The sequence below is a fragment of the Halyomorpha halys genome, unplaced genomic scaffold (genome assembly GCF_000696795.3).
Source record: "Halyomorpha halys isolate HHAL.00 unplaced genomic scaffold, Hhal_1.1 Scaffold571.1, whole genome shotgun sequence".
Classification (NCBI taxonomy): Eukaryota; Metazoa; Arthropoda; class Insecta; order Hemiptera; family Pentatomidae; genus Halyomorpha; species Halyomorpha halys.
Window position 1 is genome coordinate 708,709 of NW_027113281.1, and position 22,087 is coordinate 730,795.

General features: G+C 29.7%; 2 protein-coding genes across 2 annotated transcripts in view; both read left to right on the top strand.

Moving 5' to 3' along the window:
* Vha100-2 (V-type ATPase subunit a family protein Vha100-2) overlaps window positions 1–22,087 on the top strand; it is a gene marked incomplete in the record, with an annotated part of 226,939 nt that overhangs the window by 127,000 nt on the left and 77,852 nt on the right.
* The window catches only part of LOC106684339 (V-type proton ATPase 116 kDa subunit a 1), a 128,835-nt gene that overhangs the window by 3,292 nt on the left and 103,456 nt on the right, over window positions 1–22,087 (top strand). The window contains exon 2 of the mRNA XM_067050851.1: window positions 3,438–3,498. The gene's annotated coding sequence lies outside the window, so the exon portion shown is untranslated. The remainder of the gene's footprint in view (window positions 1–3,437; window positions 3,499–22,087) is intronic.

Sequence of the window (22,087 nt, forward strand, 5' to 3'; positions counted from 1 at the left end):
AATGATAAAATAATATATACAATATTTACAGAATCGACCTGAGGATCCCTGAGCCCACTCTATCCCCCACGTGTGAGGGGTAGAGCAGAGCTCGAGAGATCCCAGCGCATCCCTCTCGCCAGTATACCACTGTCGTTTAAAGATTCCCATGAGGTTTTTGAAAAGCATGCTTTTCTGTTAATTAGTGAAATTATTCGAAAACTATTCATCTCCCGGAACATTCTTGTTGCTCATTTACCTCATACTAGATAAAGAAGTGTTTAATTGAACTAATATTAGCCAAGATATCGCAAAGAATTTTTATAATGATCTTTGCTTTGAAAAATAGTAATGTTGTTCAAGTGTACACACGTTATTTTATTACTTGTTATTTACTGACATAATAAAGAATTAATCCAAATAATAAATCATTTTGTAATTATTCGCAACTTTTTAAACAATGTTAATCCATAACTAGGGTGATATTTGCTAACATACACTACGCCATATTTTAATATATGGATTGTAATATTTTCATACAAGTTTTATGAAACATTTTTTATTTGATGCCATGCTGGGGATTGAATATGAATATAAGTAATAATTGTTTATTTATTATTTATAGTAGCTAATATGATATTATTACCATAGCAATAAGTGACAGATTATATTACTTTCAAACAACAATGTTGATAATTACATGTAGTTAAACTAAATAAAACGAGTTAAAAATATTGTTCATAACTGAATCTGTGTATACTTGAATAGTATAAATATTTTACCGTTTATCAGTTATATAGACCCACTTCCATAAAAACTCTGGAACATTCCCAGACGATTGTTCACATCATTGTTCGTTCTATATTTATATCAGAACAACTAAATGTTTTATAAACCTTTGCTACTATGATTTAAAATTTGAATGAATAACTGGTAACCATGAATTTATTATATAAAGACTTCTGAAGTTTATTTCTTTTATTTGAATTCTATATTGTATTTATTCTGTTTATTTTAATAGTAGAGGACGATATAATTGAGAATTATGATCTTATATTATTCGCGGCTCCTTATAAAAATGCTTAAGAGAGATTCTTGGAATATGCTAAATATATTTTTTAACGAGTCAAAGATTGTAAAAAAATTACTTATAACATCCTTCTTAATTTAGGAGATATAATTATGATTTATTAGGTATTGTTTCTTAGAGCACATTTGGAGTCAATAATTGCTATGTTTATTTCATAGTAAGGTCATGGAAATTAATAAAATCTGCAGCTCAGGTGTGTTATATTCTGAAACCAGATCTTATTCAATCAGATCTGATATTCTACATCTTGTTGTTATCCACCGATCCAATATCTTCACTCAACAATCTTATTGTACCTGAACAATTCAGTACCCATGGTGCAGCAAAATGTTTCAACTTCCCTCAGGAACGATTGTAGTAGGGTTGAAGAAATTATATTATTTCTTGTCATAGATAATAAATTGATTTAAACGGATGTAGTGAGTCGATATTATTAAATTGACCTCATTAATGCCAATAATTTATTTGCTTAAAAATATTTTTGATATCAAAAATACGTACATATTTTTCTTGATTCTTCTGTAAACTTGCACTACTATTATTTTATGGATCAGGCTATTTACTTAGATGTTGCACCGACATCAAAATAACCAACTAAACTTAGGTGAGGGTTAAAATATTTTTTTTTTTTTTTTTTTATACCATATCAAAATAAATTGGTATTCACAAATCTACAGGTAACAATAGCAGAGTTCCCGAGTTTTCATTGCTTTTAGAACATTGTGTAGAAGTTCAAAGAGCTAGAAGACTATTCAGTGAGAAAATCGAAATGAAAAATATTATAATAATGCAAAAAAAAAAAAACATATATTTTTACAAACCCTTCAGGTTTTGGTTTTCCTAATTTTTTTTTTTTTTTTTTAGAATTTGGTATGTGGTGAATATATTTTTCTTGTTAAATGTTCTTTATCCAGAACACGTAATTAGATCACAGTGTTTTGGGAGCAGCGTCCATCTTCTGATGCACCTCTATGTTTTGATGGTCCAGTATTGATCCATTTCTGTCTATGAAACTTATATTACTTTTCATATGGTCTACAGTCATACCAATATAATTTGTCATCTTAAAGCAGAGTTGGGCAAATATTATTCGAATGACGAGAGACGAATACTTTTTTATTCGTGAATTTTCTACTGGAATAATCAATTATTCGTTCAAAAACATATGATTAACCATCCGATTACTTTTTTATTCGTCATTATTTTACACGAATAACCAATCATTGGGCAAAACAATTCGAATAACCATTTGAATACTTTTATATTCGTCCATTTTATAGAAAAATAATCTAGTTGAAAATCAAGAAAGTTAAAATAAATCGATACGCGATCTTAAAATCGATAGCATTTTCATATTCTGCACATCTCAAAGCATATAAAGGGACCCTAAATGTCTTAGAAATCAGAAAAGTAAAAATAAATCGATACGCGATTTCAAAATCTATATCTTTTTCATATTCTGCATTCCCCAGAACGTATAAAGGGACCCTAATCGGGCATTCGATAGCATTTTCATATTCTGCATATCCGAAAACCTAAAAATTGGCCCCTACGTGCTAGAAATAAAAAAAAAAAATTAAAATAAATCGATATGGGATCTTAAAATCGATAGCATTTTCGTTTTGTATTCTTGTCTGAGTATGTGAAATAGGACCCTCATACATTAGAAATTTAAGGTGGTAAACAAATAAGTGAATTTAAAAAAAAAAAAATCAAATTTTTATTCGAATAATATGTATTCGACTTATTTTGTGTTCGAATAATTTTTCATTCGATTGAAATAGTATTTTAAATATTCGAATAAAGTATTCGGATTGTTTAGTCGTATTTTTATTCGAATAAAAATTTATTCGTCTCTCGTCAATCGAATAAAAAAGTATTCGTCTCTTAATCGAATAATTTTTGCCTAACTCTGTCTTAAAGTTTAGGTTCTATGACTGGAGTATTTTAACACTATCTCTTATCATACTATCATAGCTCCTTGTTAAATGTTCTTTATGCTGAATACATTAATTAAATCGCAACGTTTTAAGATGCATTGCTATGCTCTGATGATTTTCATAATATATAAATCATCCAGTCATAGAATCTAAATTATAAGATGACAAGATATATGGATGTGAATGAAAAACATGTGAACAATATTAAATGAAGTTTCGTAGACAAACTGTAATGCTGCATCATCAGATCATTATTATGCACTTGAAGATGGGGCGTTGACTCGAAACGTGATTTAATTAATAAGTTCTGAATAAAGGACATCTAACAATGAAGATTATCACTACATTCAACTGGATTTTATAGTATTCTTTTAATTAGACTAAATTATGAATAAGTTATTGATTTCATTTTTTTTTTTTTTTTATAGGTAAGTTCTTCTTCCTGGAACCTCAATAGAAACAATTTTTAAGTAGCGAATTCTATTTAACGTAGGTATTATAGTAACTAATTTATTTACTTATAATGTAATAATTCGTTGATATTTATTCAATTTTTTTTATTCAAATTAACTTCAAGCATTGGAACTATAATTTTGAAAAGAGCATTATGTCGTCTTAAAATTAATATTTTACTTCATATTTGATACCATATATTTTCTGAAGGTGGACGTTTCAAATATAGCTTTATATTAAAACTGCACTACGTTCAGTTATTCTTGCGTGAGTGGAGAATGTGATTGTAATCGTCTTAACCTTTTTTCAAGGTGTTAGGGTATCACAAGAAAAATAATCTGCACTTTGATAGTGCTATGTTAATTGTAAATTATCATGGTGTCATAATAATTATAAGTGATTAATGATCCATTTATCTGTGTCCTTGTATCTTAAAAATATTTAATAAAAAAATCCAGCGTCTTCATTATTTAAGATAATATCTTACGATCTATTAATGTATCTACTTTTCTTCTATACTTCACTACAAAAATAATCATATTCATAATTTCCCAGTAAAACGCATTGTTAACTGAAACATACAAGTTAACAATCTGTGTGTGAATTTGCCTTGAATATTCGAGCCTTCAGTAATTTCTTATATATTGATTGATTGAAAAGAGATGTAGATAAATCAAGTTGTTTGTGTTAGCGTTTAAAAATAGTTATCTCATATGATTTATAGAGTTATCACTATATCTTTTCATTTAGTACTATTAAATCATTGCTTAACAGTTACGTAAACCTTGGGTAATGTGTTACAATAGGTTTTTTTTTTTAAGGGACCAGCGAAAAATTGTAAATGATTTCACAATGGTTTATTATTTAAATTAATTATTTTATTAGGCCTTTAAATAACAAATTAGGAATTTCTGATGTGTTTTTGACTTCTGCGTGTATTGAAAGTAAAACCTCAAAATGTGAGTGTGTTAATTTTTCCTCATGTTCGATTTTAGAGGTACACTGTAAAAAAAAATAATACCAAAACTAGGTTCAATGCACTATATGTTTGCTATTTTATTTTATTTTGTTGTAATCTTTTGTGAGAGTAACACACTAAGATTTTTTCTTTTTCTTCATAAATGACTGAGACATAGGAAATATCTAATCGGCCGCCATTTTGAAACGAAAAAGCAGACGAGTTCGGAGGTTCCTCGTAGAGTTAGTTACCTGTAACTTTGGTGCCAAATATTTTTTACTATTTAATTTATTTTATTTATTTATTTCTATTATATTCAGGTGCCTCGGAGGATTGTCAGGTATCGCCTTATAACAGTCATGTAGATCCAGTAAGTGCTGTAATAGTCGAAATCGACGTCCAGTTTTTCCTGTCTTTTCAATTTCAGGTTAGTTATTTCTCCGAATGTAGTTGAAGATAGCGGATATGTTCGACGGTGGTAAGATCAAAATTATTATAGGAGAGTGTAGCTCAGTCGCTTGGTTTACGACGTAATGAAGGACATAGTAGGGATTTGTTAACGGGTGATTTGATGGGATTTGTTTGGCTTTATTTTAATCCTCTAATTACGACACCATTCTTCGAGGCCTGTGATATGGGATTGGGCAGTTTGGGATGCAATCAAAGGGTTACTGATCGCGGACGGCGAACAGATTTTTAATTCGATTAAGAAAAAAATTTCAGGGGGTGTTGATTTCTTTTCTTTTTTTGTTGATTACAAAGGTTCATTATTGAATTTCATTATTAGTTATAACCGAAAGAAAGGAATAATCAATCATTCTTCTTCTTCTTCGTTCTAGCCGGCGAGAATCCACCAGAGAAACTGTAGTCATTTTGGGAAAAAATGCGTGATGTCCAGTTTAGACCATCATGAAAGATGTCAGGAGACTATGTGCACCTTTTGCCAACATTTCCGACTTCTGCCGTTTGTTCCCTCGCAGTTGATTATTTGGTGAGGACGCAGCCGATCTCTACTGTCTTCGGCTCTATTCCTATTTTTCGACCTCCCGGTATAGATCCTTCGTGTTCAGTTGGAAGCAGGGTAACCTCGTGCAGGTTGCGGTTCTTCACCACGCACGGACGGTCTTGTCAGTAGCGTCCTTGAGGTCTCCACTTATAGTTTCTTAGGCCTCTCGGCTACTTCCCTGGCTTTGAGTGAGGACCAGCCTCCTGGTCTTTTAATGTATACATTGGAATAAAACTCAAAACAGTCACCAAATATGGACCAATAATCATATTGCTAATTTATTTTTGGAAGATTCAAAATTCACATCCTTAAATTTCTCGTATTTCCGCTTAATGTAATTCGGCTTTTCAGAACTATAAAGTATTATCAACTCATTCTCTTAGATATGAAAATAAGGAAATCATTTTTTTTCTGTTCTTGCATTCAATGTAATTAATCGGTATTTTAAGCTTTCAACGTAGACCATAAGTTAATTAATAATATATATAAAATCATTAATAATATACCGTATTCTTTCTGTTTCATCATTTTTATTTGCTGTATTTATTTTAATTAATTTTTAATGATTATAATACTAAACATTAATAAATTATTCTAACGATGATCTATTCCAATAAATCATGTTTATTGCTTCACGAATTTTATGTTCATCAACCATCTGGTTTACCGGTAACTTTTATTTTTGGTAAAAGTGAATGTTTAATACGAAATAAGCTATGATATTCTTTAGATTGAATTGGAAGTTTTAAGTGGGGAATTCGTAGACTACACTCACGTAAAACTTTTTTCCCTTATTGGGAGTAAAGTAGGTTTTTTAATTAAGTAATTTTCCAACTTTTTGGATTTATTAATTATCCTCCTATCCTCTCCCACATTGAAGTCATGGTTATAAGTTTTTTTTTTTATCGTATTTCGGAAAGTATAAGGTAAGATAGACCAAGTATGAAATATCAACAAGTTGAGATAACCTAGGATTGTAAATAAAACATTCTGATTTAAATTACTTTTATTTAAATATATATCGATAATTATTTTGACGAAACATAGAAGGTATGTTTTGAAAATTAGGAAGAAACGTTAAATAGATGAAAAAATATATAAAAGGAATGGAAGATTAATATTGTCAATTCTTTTTGAGTTCCGATATTACTACGAAAAAATGAATGTATTTTGATCTTGAACGAATAACTTCAAAATTATACTCTGTTTTTGCAGATAACTGGAACATGTAATGATTTAAGCAAGGACACCCTTCTTGCAAAAGATTATTGCATATGGATTTTGTAAGGCATGTTTGCATGCATTCATGGTTTTTAAAAAAAATATTAAGCTTGTTTTGAGGTCGTAAAATGTTTGTATATATCATTCTTTCTTAAAAGGGTAACGTGTTTAGGATTATTAAGATTTCAGCGCTAAAAATCGTATTAAATCATTCAATGTACGATAATAAAATTTAAAACATATCAGTTAATATTATCAGCGTCATTAGCATGTGACCCATGAGTTAAATAAACGACAGGACGAAACAAATGGTTACAGGAGCTGGTACCGTTAGCCTTCGACAGGATGAAAGCTGACTTGCTTATCCAAAGCCTGATTTACAGTCTTATCGTTTCAGCGCTGGGACCCAGTTCTTACTCTTAGTTTATATGTTTATTTACGTATGAAATTGAGAACGGTTATGTGGAGCATGCAGTTAATTTATTCAACTCTTCTGTTGTTATGGTTGAATAGGTGTTTTCCTCTTTTGTACTACAGGTTGCGTGGGTCAACAAGTTTCTAACCTATTCTGGTTAGAATTGACGTCAATTGACATAAAAAAAAAAAAAAAAGTGTCTATTTATTAAATTATTTTATTTTATTTTATTAGTGCTATTATTTATTTATTTTTTTAAAACTCATTTATCCATTCGAGTGTTTCCTGTAACCGGCTTTTTATTATATTTTCCTTTGAATCTATGTGTTAGTCTTGTTCTCGTAGAATGTATTTGTTTGTTTGTTTTTGGTCTACTGCTGTGACTATTATTAATGGTCTGATCTCACATTGCCGTCTATTAGTGAATTTGTTTAGCGGGTCACTGGAGAAGATCTAGAGGGGTGAATTCGAGAGAGTGAGTTTATTGATCGGGTGAATTAAAAATTGTGAAATGGTGAAATTGAAGGAACAGAAAAGAGAAAGAAAAAAAGGAATGAATTGAAATATTTGTATTTGGCGTATTAACTGAAATTGATTATAAAAGGAAACTGTAGGGAAAAAAACCGTTTTTATTATTTTATTATACCATGTAATTCTATGTAATTTATATATGTCCGATTACGGATTGATAAGTATGCTGTGTTTGTAGCAACCTGATGTATTTGGGCTGCATGGATGAATAAAGTATTTCTCTCTCTCTCTTAAATACAACTGTTTCGATAGGGATGACTATGGGAGAAGACTAATAGAAATTAAGGTCCTTGTAGGGTAGAGAGGTACGAGAAAGGGTGTATCATGGACCGAAGAAAGAAGGGAGGAACAGTCGGAAAGAATGAGGAAGAGGTGGGAAGAAAGAAAGAAGGAGAGAAGGGTTATGAAGGGAAGTGAAAATAATGATATGGTCGGCCTTAAGACATAAAAAAAATATATATGTTTATTGCATAAATATAAAGTGTACAATATTTACTATATTTTTTGGAATAAACCCTTATATAATAAATTTTTTCCGATATTCCACTTTACAAACTTATCTATTTTATATTTTTAAAAAACAAAATGAGAAGGAAAAATATTATTGAATTAAAAACAAAATACATAACATTAGAAAGGATGAAATATATATCATTGGGTAGTATGAAATATATATCATTGATTTATGTTAAGTTCATTTATGCTTATATGTACGGGTTGTAGTTTTAGTGGAATTTCTCTATTTCTGTGATTACAGGGTTTAATGAGTTGGGGCTAGACTGCAAGAATTGAGTCAGTTTATATGTGTTATCTTGTACGGTGTCTATATTTAATTCAGTGTGCATGTTAGATATTCTCGTGTATTGTGGGTATTTATTAACGATTCTGATGTACTTGTTGAAATACTTGTACTTTCTTTATATTGATTGAACAAGTAAAATTCCGTATGGACAGGCATTAGTTAAGATGGGTCTTAGTACCGCTTTATATATTATCAATTAAAAATTAATATAAAATGTATAGATTTATTTCATATAGAATGTTTCTTGCGTTTTCCAATTTCAAATTGATGTTGTGGTTAAGTAATAGTTTACTGTCTAAAGTGACTTTTAAGTATTTAATTGTTTTGGCAAAAGTGAAAGGAGTAATATTTCAATTTATAATCGATGGAAGTATAGGCCGTCGTTATGTGAAAATTGTGGTTTCTTTTTTATCAACATTTAAAACTAATCCCCATTGTTTTAGGTATTTAAATTATATCTTATCCGACTAACAATTGTGTCAATACGAAATGAAGAGGTGTAAGTAAATAGTTATATCATAAGCAAAAAATACGTTTGTTTACCAAGTACTAAATTATTACTAGAGAACTATGGTTCTACTGAATCAATTTTAGTAATATATTATAATATATGGACCCCTTTAGAATAATATACAGACGTCAAAATTAAGCTTCAGAGCCTTAGAGTAAAGTTGAAATTACAAAATAGAGATGAAATTACAAAACCTTTTAAAATATAATAAAACAATGAATTTTATAAGATACAAATAAACGACAATAATTAACAGAATATATAAAAAAATGATAGACCAAATAAAATAGAACCACATGTCATATCATAAAACATAAGATGACTTCTGATAAAAAATAAAATACAATTAAACTAAAAAATAATAAATGAAAAGATACAATTTCTGCTAATGTACATATTTACAATTTGAACAAAAAAATACAGATAATATATAAAGCTTTTTTGAAACTTTCAATTGTTATTCTTCCGGAATTGGGTGAAGAGAAGGTAGTCGAAGATACGGGATTTGAGGATTGGAAGGATATTAGAACTACGAATAAAGGAGGAAATGGAATTCCATAGGGGAGAGGAACGGATAAGGCAAGATCTACCAAAGGCTGCGGTACGACGGGCCGTTAAATATAGTACCTTTATACCCCACAGTCCTTCAAGCAATCCATAACTTCCCCTATACCTAAGATTATTGTACTTTTCTTTATTAACTAAGTATTTTTCGGATCAGAGGTAATTATTACGTAGTAGTCTTAGGAACTGAAGACACTCTTGCTACAAAGTAGCATGCTGAATTTTCGGAATTATGTTTTAAGCAACCAATTTTCTTTCTGGCCTACTGATACTGGTATTTGGTGGGGGGGGGGGGAGAAGTCCGGCAAGTAGGCCAAGGTGGGATTGTCAAGATTCATTCTTCGGGATCGCCGAAAAATGAATGTTTAACTGCCCCAGGTGGGAATCGAACCTACGTTCCGAACCGAGCACATAGGGACCTGCGTCACAATCCGCACGTCCCTTGTTTCTGGCCTAAATGGGTAATTTTTAACATGTCGAGCGTTCCAAGTAATAAAATTATTACTCTGATAATAAAAATTATATCAACTGAATGGGTACTAGTGATTGGTGGAGGGGCCAAGGGAACATTAGGATGTTTCTGAAAATTCGTATTACGGTATTCTGGTGTGTATGGTTCAACACGTTTGTGAGCAGTGTTTCTTCAACATGGCCCAGATAAAAAGTAAATATTGTTCTTAGCTCACGAATTCTCCCTTGAAAAAATTATTAATCAATCTTCAAATATAGTTAATCTAGATCGTAATGAAATAGAAACATATTCAGAAGCACCATTAAGTATTGTGCAGTGTTTTATTTTTGGATTTATATACTTTTTATTTATTTATTTTATACTTCGTATTGCAGTATATGTATACAATATAGGCACATATAGGGTTTTCCTTTATGGAAAAAATACCAATATATCAATTTTCTGATAAGCTTATAAGTTAGTAGAAATTAACAATTAGAAAATAGATTGTGCATTATTACTCATACTTTTGTATTGTAAATTGTTCAAATACTATTCATTAACTGTTTATTATTAAAATTTAGAGAAGTAGAAATTTGTAAACATTAGCATGTGGTTATACCATATTGAAATAATTGTGTAGGTTGTAGGGTACAGTGGGGAGGTGTTAAAGAAGCACGCTTTAGTAAGGGTAACCATTGGTCGTAGAACGCGTTATTAAAATACCTGGGTTTTAATGTTCTTATGTTTCACATTTTTTGACGTTTCATGAACTAGCTATCTCTGGTCTTTATTTATGATTGTCAATCTTCATGATACCGGAATTGAAAAGGTCGCCAGATCAATTATTTACTTTTATTTCGGATACATGATAGTACAAGAGCCGGAAAGAAAAAAAGGCAGTTATTTCAACCCAATTTTTTATTACTTCAATAAAAACTATAGATAATTACTAGTCAAAATTGATGAGTCTGCCAAGTATAGGTAAGGGGATTAAAAAATCGCGGCTGTTTCAAAACCTTAAAAAACCATTGATTTTTCTGTCGGAGCTCAAAATCTTAAAAACTACCAACAACACTAGAAAATCTAAGAGATAATGATCTAGAAGTTAAAGAAGAGTAAATTTGCTGAAATATTAGCCCTAAAAGAGCTATTTACGTCCAATAGTTCTCGAGATATTGCTTTTTAAAAAGCAAAATTTCTTAAAGCTAGTTAAATTTATTACAAAATAGTTAATTATGTTTATCTTTGTAGGAGTAGTAGTTTTTATGATATTTGACAAAATAAACTCATAAAATGTTAATTTCTAGTTGTTCGTATAAAATGTTGGATTTTTCATAAAAATCATCTCTAAATCCATAAAACGCACATATGCCTGCCAATACTCAAAATAAAGGAAATTTAACTTACTATAAAGTAGTTTATGACACTTATCTTCGTAGGGGTAGCTATAACTCGAAAACTATTTAACGTAAATAACTCTATTAGGGCTCATATTTTAGCAAATTTGCTCATCTTTAAATGACGTTCTCTTAGGTTTTCTTGTGTTGTTCCTACTTTTTATGAGAATGAAAAATTAATTTTTTATATCGCTTTCAAACAGCCACAATTTTTTATTCCCTCTACCTATACTTGGCAGACTCATCAATTTTGACTATTAATTATACATAGTTTTCATTAAAGTAATAAAAATTGGGGTGAGATGAAGGTGAGAGACAGCATTTTTCTCCTCTTGGGCTCTCGTACTATGAGACTTTGTATTGCTATTTCCAGTCACTATCAGAATTTTTATCTCCTATTTTGGGGGTCTCTGTATCATTTTTTGGTTGTCCCCACGTAATAATAATTTAAAATGAATCTTTAGGAGTTAATTATAATTCATCTACACTTTATTAACATTAACCGTTAACTCTTTGTGAACCACATGTCATTATACTTCTTGAGGCCTCGTATCTTATTCCCATCATCCCACTACGTAAAATCATTTTTATTTTCGGTTTTATATCCATCCTCATCTCTTTATATCAATTCTACCGGTTTCCAAGTTTAATATTATTTTTGATCTATATTTGGAATATGGCAGATAAAGAAGATGTGAATGTTTGTGCTGTGATGCATCCCATTGAATCAAGTACGCTATTAATTCCAGTAGTAATCGATTTAGTAGATATAACACGTGCTGTGATAAAAAAATTATGTCACATTTACTTCTATCTGTTGTTCCATGCGACGTCCTTAGATTCCTATTATCAACTGTTGAACATTTCGTTTTAAAATACACATTGTTTCCTTCACATACGAATTTGATTAAAGTGGAGTATAAAATAATACTGATTTTTAGACATGCAGTTAATAGTTATAATATCCTACTTCCCATAATGATACCGAACCCTCCGAGATACCACACCTGACCTATTTTTTGGAGTTTCTGAACATTGTGATGAAAGCGGTCCATGCCGGTCACGTTGCTGGTTTGCACGAGTGACGTCGTCACGATCCGGGACCAGTGAGGTCAGGGATCAAACAACGGTTCTTATGGACCTATGAATCATGAGAAATCAATGAATAATTAACAATTTCTATTTAGACGCTTATAGATAAATTATTATTAACATTAGCAACTATAAGCAAAGCTTGTTAGACAATATTTACGTTTTTGTCAAATTTTCTCAATGTACCAAAGGTTCAATTCATTTTTCGTATCCTTTTCTTGACACTTGAAACACGGTTTTGTGGGTTTCAGGGATGTCTCTTAAAAATATGGATACTAAGATTTGAGTATTAAAAACCGATATCCCTCCCGAAAAAAAATTATAATAATAAAAAAACTAAAACAAACTTTTTGCAAATAATTAAGAAATATTGGTTTCATCATTTTTTTTTTCAATTTAAATAACGCTTTTTTTTTTTTTGTTTTTTATTAAAATTTAGTTTGATAGGTTTTAGGCGTTATTATATCAATTATAATTTTCTTCTTCGTTTCATTATTTTATTTATATTCATCAAATTAATTATTTATTCTCTAGTTCTTAGTAATAGTTTTTTGATATTAGACATTAATACTTTCAAGAAATTTTAATAACCTATTCATATAGCATATTTTACTAATATATTTAATTTTATTTTGTAACATTTACGGTTGAAGTTTTTTTTTTTTTTTTTTTTTAAAGGTTGCAGTTTTAAATCGCTATTTAACTATTTAATCATAACGAAAAAATAAAATGGATATTCTTCCGAAAATTCTTTTTACTTCTGCTTCGCATATTAAATATATGTTATTAGTTTTCTTAATTGGGTCTTATAAGATTATAAGATTGGAATAACACGAATTATATTGTGTACATCCGATATGTATCAGAAATCTAGTATATTTTAATTAATTAATCACTATAACCTCATAGAAACAAAAGATTTAATTAACACACAATTAACTGACAACTTGCTAGAAAGAACAGTTAGGGTCTGGAAAAAAACAAAAATCCCATACTTACCTTTCTCTTTTTCACTTTTCCATTTTTCGTTTTGTTTTATCATTTTTAAATAATTAACTTTTATAATCAACCATTATAATTAACTTTAATAATTTTTAAATTAACTGTATCTGTTACTTCAAATCTATTTATAGTATTCTACGTTAACCTTATCTCTGTAAAAAGATGTGAGCTAACAGTTCTGGTAAAAAATGTATCATTTAACTCTGCGTCATTGCCTTTATTTGCCTCTTATCTCTTTACGTTCTTTAGCTACGTACCTCTACTTGAGCTCCATTTCTTCTAAACAATAAATGCAAATATTTTGTACAATAACTTTTGTAGAATAAGGTAGCTCTAAAATTGAATGAAATCAAGAAAAATTAAAAGGTTAGTTGATCACGTATTCTTATATATTGTAACGTATTCTACCGCCGTCTTAGTAACATAATTTATAACTATTTGTCGTCACCCTCTTATTTGCTTTCCTCTTTCAAATACCTTCTAATTCTCTTTTACCCATCCAAATAAGTTGTAACGTATTCTCACCTCCCGGTAATTTCGTCATCTTTGTAACGTATTTTTTTAAACTTAGAACTGTTAACCGCGCCACTGAGCTCAGTTAGATTTGCGATCTGCTTGGAGTTGGTGAATTTTTTTGTCTCTTTTAGTTTTTCTCGTTCTCCATTCTTGCTTTTACTTACCCACGTTGTTAATTAAATTAACCACATATTATTATGTTTTCACTTCTTTTGTCTAACTCAACCTTATATTTTGTTTCTTTATTCTAGCATTATAATTACATATTTCATTAGTTACATATATATTTTTTCCTTCTATAACTTTAATTTTATAATTATTATAAAATTAAAATATTTATATTACTTTGTTTCTTTGCATTATATACTTTCAAATTTTTATTCCCTTGATTATGTTATTCTACTTACATATTTTATTACCTACCTATACGTTTTATTTTCCACTTCTTTCATTGCTTTATTTTTATTAATTTTCATTCTGTATAATTATTTACTTGTATCATTTTGTTTATATATTTTTTTTTGTAATCACTGGTTGTTATCATGCTCTTTGTTCTTAGCCCTGAAGAAGGCTAGAATCTCTGGCCGAAACGTTGGCACTATTAAGTTCGCGCAGCTTATTTGTGTTATTTACTGAGCTTCTTATAACTTAGATAATTGGTGAAGTGAGATGAGTATAAACAATTAAAGAACAAAACGAAAACCTATATTTGTTCTCAATGTAGAGATATGAGGATACATTTCCTTCACTATGACTGTAATAGGTAAAATGTTTTTTCCAGTTTCGTTACGGAAACAATATTTCATGCTGTTAAAGAGATGCTTGCTGCCTCTATTGTGTGAGAGCATGCAACGAATTGACTCAACGAGCGTCAGTAATTGCCCTGTTAATAAAGCCGTCTGTCACTTCACTTTATTCTTCAGATGCTACAGTAACAGAACCCAATGGTATTGCGTAAACTATCGCAGGGTGGAGAACTAATGGATTGGAAAAGTATTTACATCGCTCTGTACACAGGAGTCGCCTCCTACCGTAAATATTTCTGAGCAGCCTAAGTATGTTTGTCAGTATATGTCGATCCCTTTCAAACAGCATGTCGAATATGTCAGTGTTTTGACAAGGCTTGTGCTATAGTGTTGATTTGGGTTTGGGCGTTCTAGAATAAGTTTAGATTTGTTAAACCTGGTAATTTTGTTACCAAGAAAACATTTTCACATATTCAGTTGAATCTGCTTAACTACAAGGTTTTGTTGTATTATTCAGTTTTTGATTTTCAATATTTGCAATAAATGTTGCATTTTTTGATCTAACAAAGAACTATTACTTGGATAGTGCGTCAATAATTATTTTAGCAAATACGATTCCACACTTATCTCATAGCTGATGGTCCTGAAATGCTTACTTAGCAGTCAGTGTAACGAATTGCAAAATGTTAGGTCATTTATCTATAAATCCTAAACGTCGGGTACCAGTGAAAAAGTAATAGCTAATCAGATAAAAGAACATTAAATTCGTTTTATTTATAATCTTAGATTCTTTATTGAGACTGGTTAATGTTGTTTAAATAAATAATTATTTTTTATCCGTTTTAGTCTCAACCCTGGGACTTGTAAGGAAAATAAAATGTGTTGAGACTAAAATGGATAAAAATTAAATTATTTATTAAATTCGTTGTCGAAGTTGTTGATTGTGTTAAATATGGTCGTAAACCACCTGATTTGGTTTTGTATGGAATTCATATAATTTCTTTTCTCATATTATTTCTTTCATTCCGGTGCACAACATAATATTTGACTGAATTATTGTTTTAGGGTACATTCAAAGCAAATTTTAATTCTCAGTTGAAGCAAAATATAATGATCTTCAATATGTTTTACTATAAAATTTTCGCTTTAACCCACTGTTTAGGCGAAAAAACAAAAAAAGAAAATGACTTATAAATGAGAAGGTTAGGAATATGGTGAGTGAGGAACACAAAGAAGTAAAAACCTATTTATAAGTAAAAACATTTAGGCAAGGATAAAAAATAATATTGATATTAAAACGTATATGTGATGAAATACATTTGTAAGAAGAATAACAAAATTAATATATTACTTACTACTTTTAGCTTATGTTCAAAATTCATTTAGGTAGCCATTAAGAAACATAGGAAATATTTTTAAAAAAATTAACAACTGTTAGTTTGTAAATAACAAGACGAATTTCTTGTTATTTTACATATCTTTTAAATTTCTTGTTATTTTATATATCTACTTTTTTAATTTTGTAACAGATCTAATTAATCGTATATATCTTTTTGTTTATATTTCAAATATATACGTTTTTGTTTATATTTCTAATTAATCGTATATACGTTTTTGTTTATATTTCTAATTAATCGTATATACGTTTTTGTTTATATATTACAAGAATTTCTTGTTATTTTACATATCTTTTAAATTTCTTGTTATTTTATATATCTACTTTTTTAATTTTGTAACAGATCTAATTAATCGTATATACGTTTTTGTTTATATGTCTATGTATCTTCAATTTTTAAATAATTTCTAATTTTGTACTTGTAGTTATTTTGTTGATTCTCATCATATCATTTTCTTTTTTCACTCTTAATTGTCATATTACTTTTTCCTTGTATTCTATTATACATAACTGCCACAAATTATAATACAGTTGTGGGCAATAGGTAATAGTGATGAATGATTTCATAGATACTAAAATAAAATAAAATAAATAAATGATTAAAAAAAAAAAAAGCTCTCTTAAAATATATACAAAGAGAAGAATAAAAAAAAAGAACATAATCTAACTATCTGTATGAAAAATAAATAAATAAAGTAACATAATGATAAAAGAATATAGTCTCTAGTCACATTTACACTCTTATATACATTATTTACACAATCGACCTGAGGATTCCTGAGCCCACTCTATCCCCCACGTGTGAGGGGGTAGAGCAGAGCTCGAACGATCCCAGCGCATCCCTCTCGCCGCATCACTTGTAGTGAGTCAGTGGAGGCAGAGCAAGTGCGCTAAAGCCGCAATGTAATATTAGACCTTGCGTTTTTTACAATACTACTAATAACTTATGTATTACACAATACATAAATAACTTATGTACCTAAGTTATTTGCTATCTTCTTATGTTTCTTGATTCTTTCAGTAATTTCTTTTAATCTTTATGGTCGTTATCTTGTTTTTGTTCTTAGTACTAATGAAGGCCTAAAACTTAGGCCAAAACGTTGGCACTAAGAAATAGGTTTTTACTTATTTGTGTTCTTCATTCACAATTCGCATCCCCAATCATCTATGCATCCGGATCCCGTCTTATGCTTTCGATCGAAATTATTTTTTTTTTAAAGTTTTTGTGTTTCAGGTAGAGAATAAAATTTTCTTTGTTCATATGGAACTCAAAAAGTGTACGTTTTATGGTAAATTTTATAGAATTTATTTGAAATGTATTCATCGATACTGGAACATTATTATCAAATACATAGTTTATTGTAACACTTATCTTGTAGTTTGCACGTAAGTTTTGGTTTAGTATTTTAATAATGGACCTCACTGATCACTAATGAATTGTAATAATTGAACAATTAATAATTAATTTAAATAATGAACCATCGAGTAATTTTTTCCATTGATATATTTTTTTTAATTGAATACTATATATACATATTTTAAATTTCTTTTAACACATGAAATCTATAAATACAACCCAAGATTGTGTTGTAGATTCTAAACCCACGGGCAATAAAGATAAGGATTTCTGAATAAGATAAAACATTCCAGATTGTATAGTATCTTGTTCAAAATGACTGAAACTATTAAATTTTAAATAAATGATTAAATCATTAAAATAAAGTACTTCTACTATCAAATGAATTAATTCATAAAACTTTCTGAGAATTTAGGTACTGAAATCTTCCATACATTTTTTTTCCGGTCTTCTAATGTCCCTCTGATGTATTGACGATTCTTGAATATACGTTTTACGTTTAAATCCAGCTTTAGCATTTAAATAAAGTAATCCATATAATTGATTTTGCAATTACTCTAAAGACACTTAATAAAGGCATGTTATTTGCTGATGATTTCAAGTGTCGGATGGGTTGGAATTCATGCCCAATCATTCGATATTTTTATTTGTTTTACTTATAAGTGACGAGTATCTTTGAAAATGTTTCTGTTTCAGGTAATAATTTAATTTATAATGAAAGAGTCGATGCCTTAATCTGAAGTTTACAAAAAAAAAATTAAGTCTAGTTATCCTGTTGAACAGATTCGATACTTATGACTCCATCTTGACAAGAGACTTACTTGGAATCCACACACAAGACTGAAACGACTAGAAACTGCTCGTAGATTCCGATTGCTACAACCCTAACTTGACAAACGCTCTAAACTTCCCATTCACTACAAAAAATTAATATACACTACGATAGTCAGACCAATTTGGACATATGGAATTGAGCTCTGGGGCTCCACCAACCATCAAATTCTTTCCGCATCCAATCCTTACAATTCAAAATCCGACTTAAAATCCTTGATGCTCCTTATTACGTTACAAATAAACTCATCCACAAAGACCTTAACATCCCATTCGTTGCAGATTTGACCCAAAACAGATATGCGTCTTTTCATTCCAAACTCCTTAACCATCCTAACCCATTAATTCTTAATCTTTCATCCTTATCAATCCCTGATAATCCTCCGAGGCGTCTGAAAAGAAGATGGCCACGGGACCTTCTAATTTAAATTAATGTTTGAAGTACCACCAATGGGTGGTTCCTTCCCAAGATTTTCAAGTGTATATGAAACATACAACATATTTACCTATTGTATTATTTTGAAGAGTTGTAAATTACATTAAATAAATAAAGAAAAAAAAAATCTAGTTACAGCATATAATAGTTTGAAGTCCTCTACCTCCCTTCCCCTCAAAATAAAAAAAAGACTGATCAAGAAATCTATGGTAACAAAAACAGACTGATCCTGTGAGATCGCCTCACACAATAGCTTTTTATGTTTATCCTTGACTATTATTCGTCCTGTAGTCACATCCATCACAGGCAGAACACAAAAAACTCATGCGTCAGGCCGGGGATTTGTTCAAAGGAGTTTATTTATTTTGTTCTGTGAACATAATCGTAGCTTTAAAGGAGTTTAAAATAGGGAATATATTCATACGTCAAAAATATAAAAAATAAGGATTAAGTTATAAATATGATCATGAACTTTTTTAATTTAGAAACAGGAATTTGATAATTTAATATTTAAAAATATTTTTTTTTGTGGGGCTGGGAATTTCAAAAGGTCCTAGCACTGTACATTTATTTTTATTTCCTACACCTACAGCCCTCTAACTGTATATAAATATTCATTTTTTAAAAGCGGGTTCCCACTTTTTTGTTGTTAGTCCGCCTTTAGCTTATATTTAGCTGACACTAATCTGACCTAAAATCGAATCGAAATCTTTTATTAATTATTAATAATTTATTGCCGTAAGAATATTGAATGATGGGTTCAATAAGTAGTCCTTCAGACGGCCAATTATCTTCTTCTACAAAAGATTAATGATAAAATTCGTTCCATACTATTTGTGGTGTAGGGTTGCTACCCGTACCATATTTCCCTTATAATCCCAATTTTTCACTAGTCCCATTTCCCGCCGACCCCATTATGGAACGGGATATATCTCCTCTTTTAGCGATTCTTTGTATATTCTCGATATTCTCTACTTTTAACTTTAAAATTTTTTTTTTCATACTGATTACACTACTGGACAACTTTGAGAGATTTTTCGATACGTAAAGAAAATATCGTGATACCAGTTTAAAGAAACATTACGTTCCATACCGCAGCCACCCGCAGTTAAAAGTTATTGCTATAATTTGGTTCAACTTGTAATTGTAATTTCGGACCATTAGTATAATATGATGATTCATTAAGTATTTGAAATTACTAATAAAAATATTAATTTAATTTTCACATATTCCACAGCTAGAATTAACTACCTAAGCGACTAACTAAGAAAGCGATCATTGCCGTCGCTCGGTTGCACTAGGTTTGTACAGTTAGAAGATGGTCTTTAGCTGTCTCCTTACTTTCGGCGATCATCGCGAAATGGTTGTTCAGTAAAGACTCAGCCCTAGAATTTTATAATAACTCAAATATTAATTGAATAGACTTATTTAAAACTATAGAAATATTTATAAAACGTATTTTTATTTATTTTTTCGTCTAATTCCGTTTTAAGATCTGTGTAAGCCAACGTATTGAGTCTCAGGTGTCTGAGAAAAAGAAGTCGCCCCGCGCTCAGAAGCCGCAGAAAATCTATCTTCTTAAATCTTAAGATAGTATAGTTCGGAAACAGGCGTGGCATTTCTAGGAGATGACTTACAACGGCCCAAGTGACTTTAAGCAAATAATTCTAATGTTGATGCAATACAGGCGTTCAGTATGCTTATTTATTTATTTTTTAGAATTTTACTAGTCAGTTTCAAACCAAATTAATTTATTTTTCCTTTTTCTACCTGTTTACGACAAATTATCTCTTTCGGATGGAACTTAGTGCTTACTAAATATTAATCAACAATTAGAACAACCTATTGTAACTCAACTAACACATTTTTAATATCAATGAATAAAGGAACAAATAGAGGTTTTAAATAGTTGAGCATTTATAATACAGATCTCAAAAACTATTTTACTAACAATTAAGCACTAAAAACCATTAAATTAAGACATGAAAGACTAATAAATAAAGAATATTCTTTAATTATATAAATACGAGATCTAAAGAACTATTAACAATTATTATAAATGCCAATTGAGTAATTATTTACACTAAAATAATTAAATTATATTTTAATCAAAGAAATAATAATTGCGGAAAATGCGAGTCAAACAATCTAATAGTCCCTAAGACTAGAAACTCTAGCCGAAACGTTGGCACTATTAAGTTTTATTTGGTTCTGGATGCAAATAAAAAATAACTGATTTATATTTGTCCATTATACTAGATTAAAAAAATATATAAGAGTATTGATTTATTTTTTTGGTTTCTTAATGCTAAACGTATGGAAGATTTTCTTTTCATGACTAAAATATCTTCAGAACTAATTTATATTTATCCAATATACTGTATCAAATAATATATCAGAGTATTTATTTACTTTTTGGTTAGGGGGGGTTCCTTACTACCAAATGTATGGAAGATTTTCTTTTCATGAGAAAAAAAATGTCTTCAGAACTAAAAATTTTCATTTGTAATTTACATTTATTACCTGCCTTCTAGTCAGTTAAATTTGTATTTGGACTTAATCGATCGAGCTGATAATCCGATTAAGATCAAATTTTCTGGAATTGTGCAATATTAGGATTTAGATGCCCACATATCAATTTCGCTTCGTATTTTCTTTACCACGCATATATTTTTAATACGGCTCTTCCAATTTGGCCCAAATTTGGAGGAAAGTTGAGGATTTGTATGTAATACTTCTTGCATCAATTTCAGATATTTTAACACCCCGTAAATGTTATTATCAAACGACACATCATTAACCCTGAAATAATGGTAATTATCTACTAAATTGGAACATCCATAAAAAGGATAATTTTCAGGTGATGAAAATAAGATGTATACAAAAAAAAAATCACTAAAATAAAAACATTTAGGAATGATTTACTGACCTTTGTGATGGATAAACTTTTTTTTTATTATATATAATTTTTAAATGATTATAAATCTATTTATTCTCTGTTGTTTCTTGAATTTAGATCAATGATAATTTCTGAAGTTGATTCTGATGCTTAATTACCTCTCGTAATATAATTTCATTGTTTTACCTCTTAAAGCAATTCAAATTACGAAGATTTTGTGTAAAAACTCTAGGAAAATACAGACTATTGTTCGCGCAACGATTTGCAATGGCATATTGCTCTTTCTAACGTTAATAATTACTGCTCAAGTTGAGATATTGTTATATGGAGTTAAGACTGGCTTGATATTGTTAACTCTCACATGTGAGTTGACGCCATTGAAAGTAAACGCTATCACAATGCGAGGTCAAGGATTGCGATAACAAACTGCCTAGTAGAATGGACATTTGAATGGTATCCGCTAATATTGAGGTCATATGAATTACTGCTGT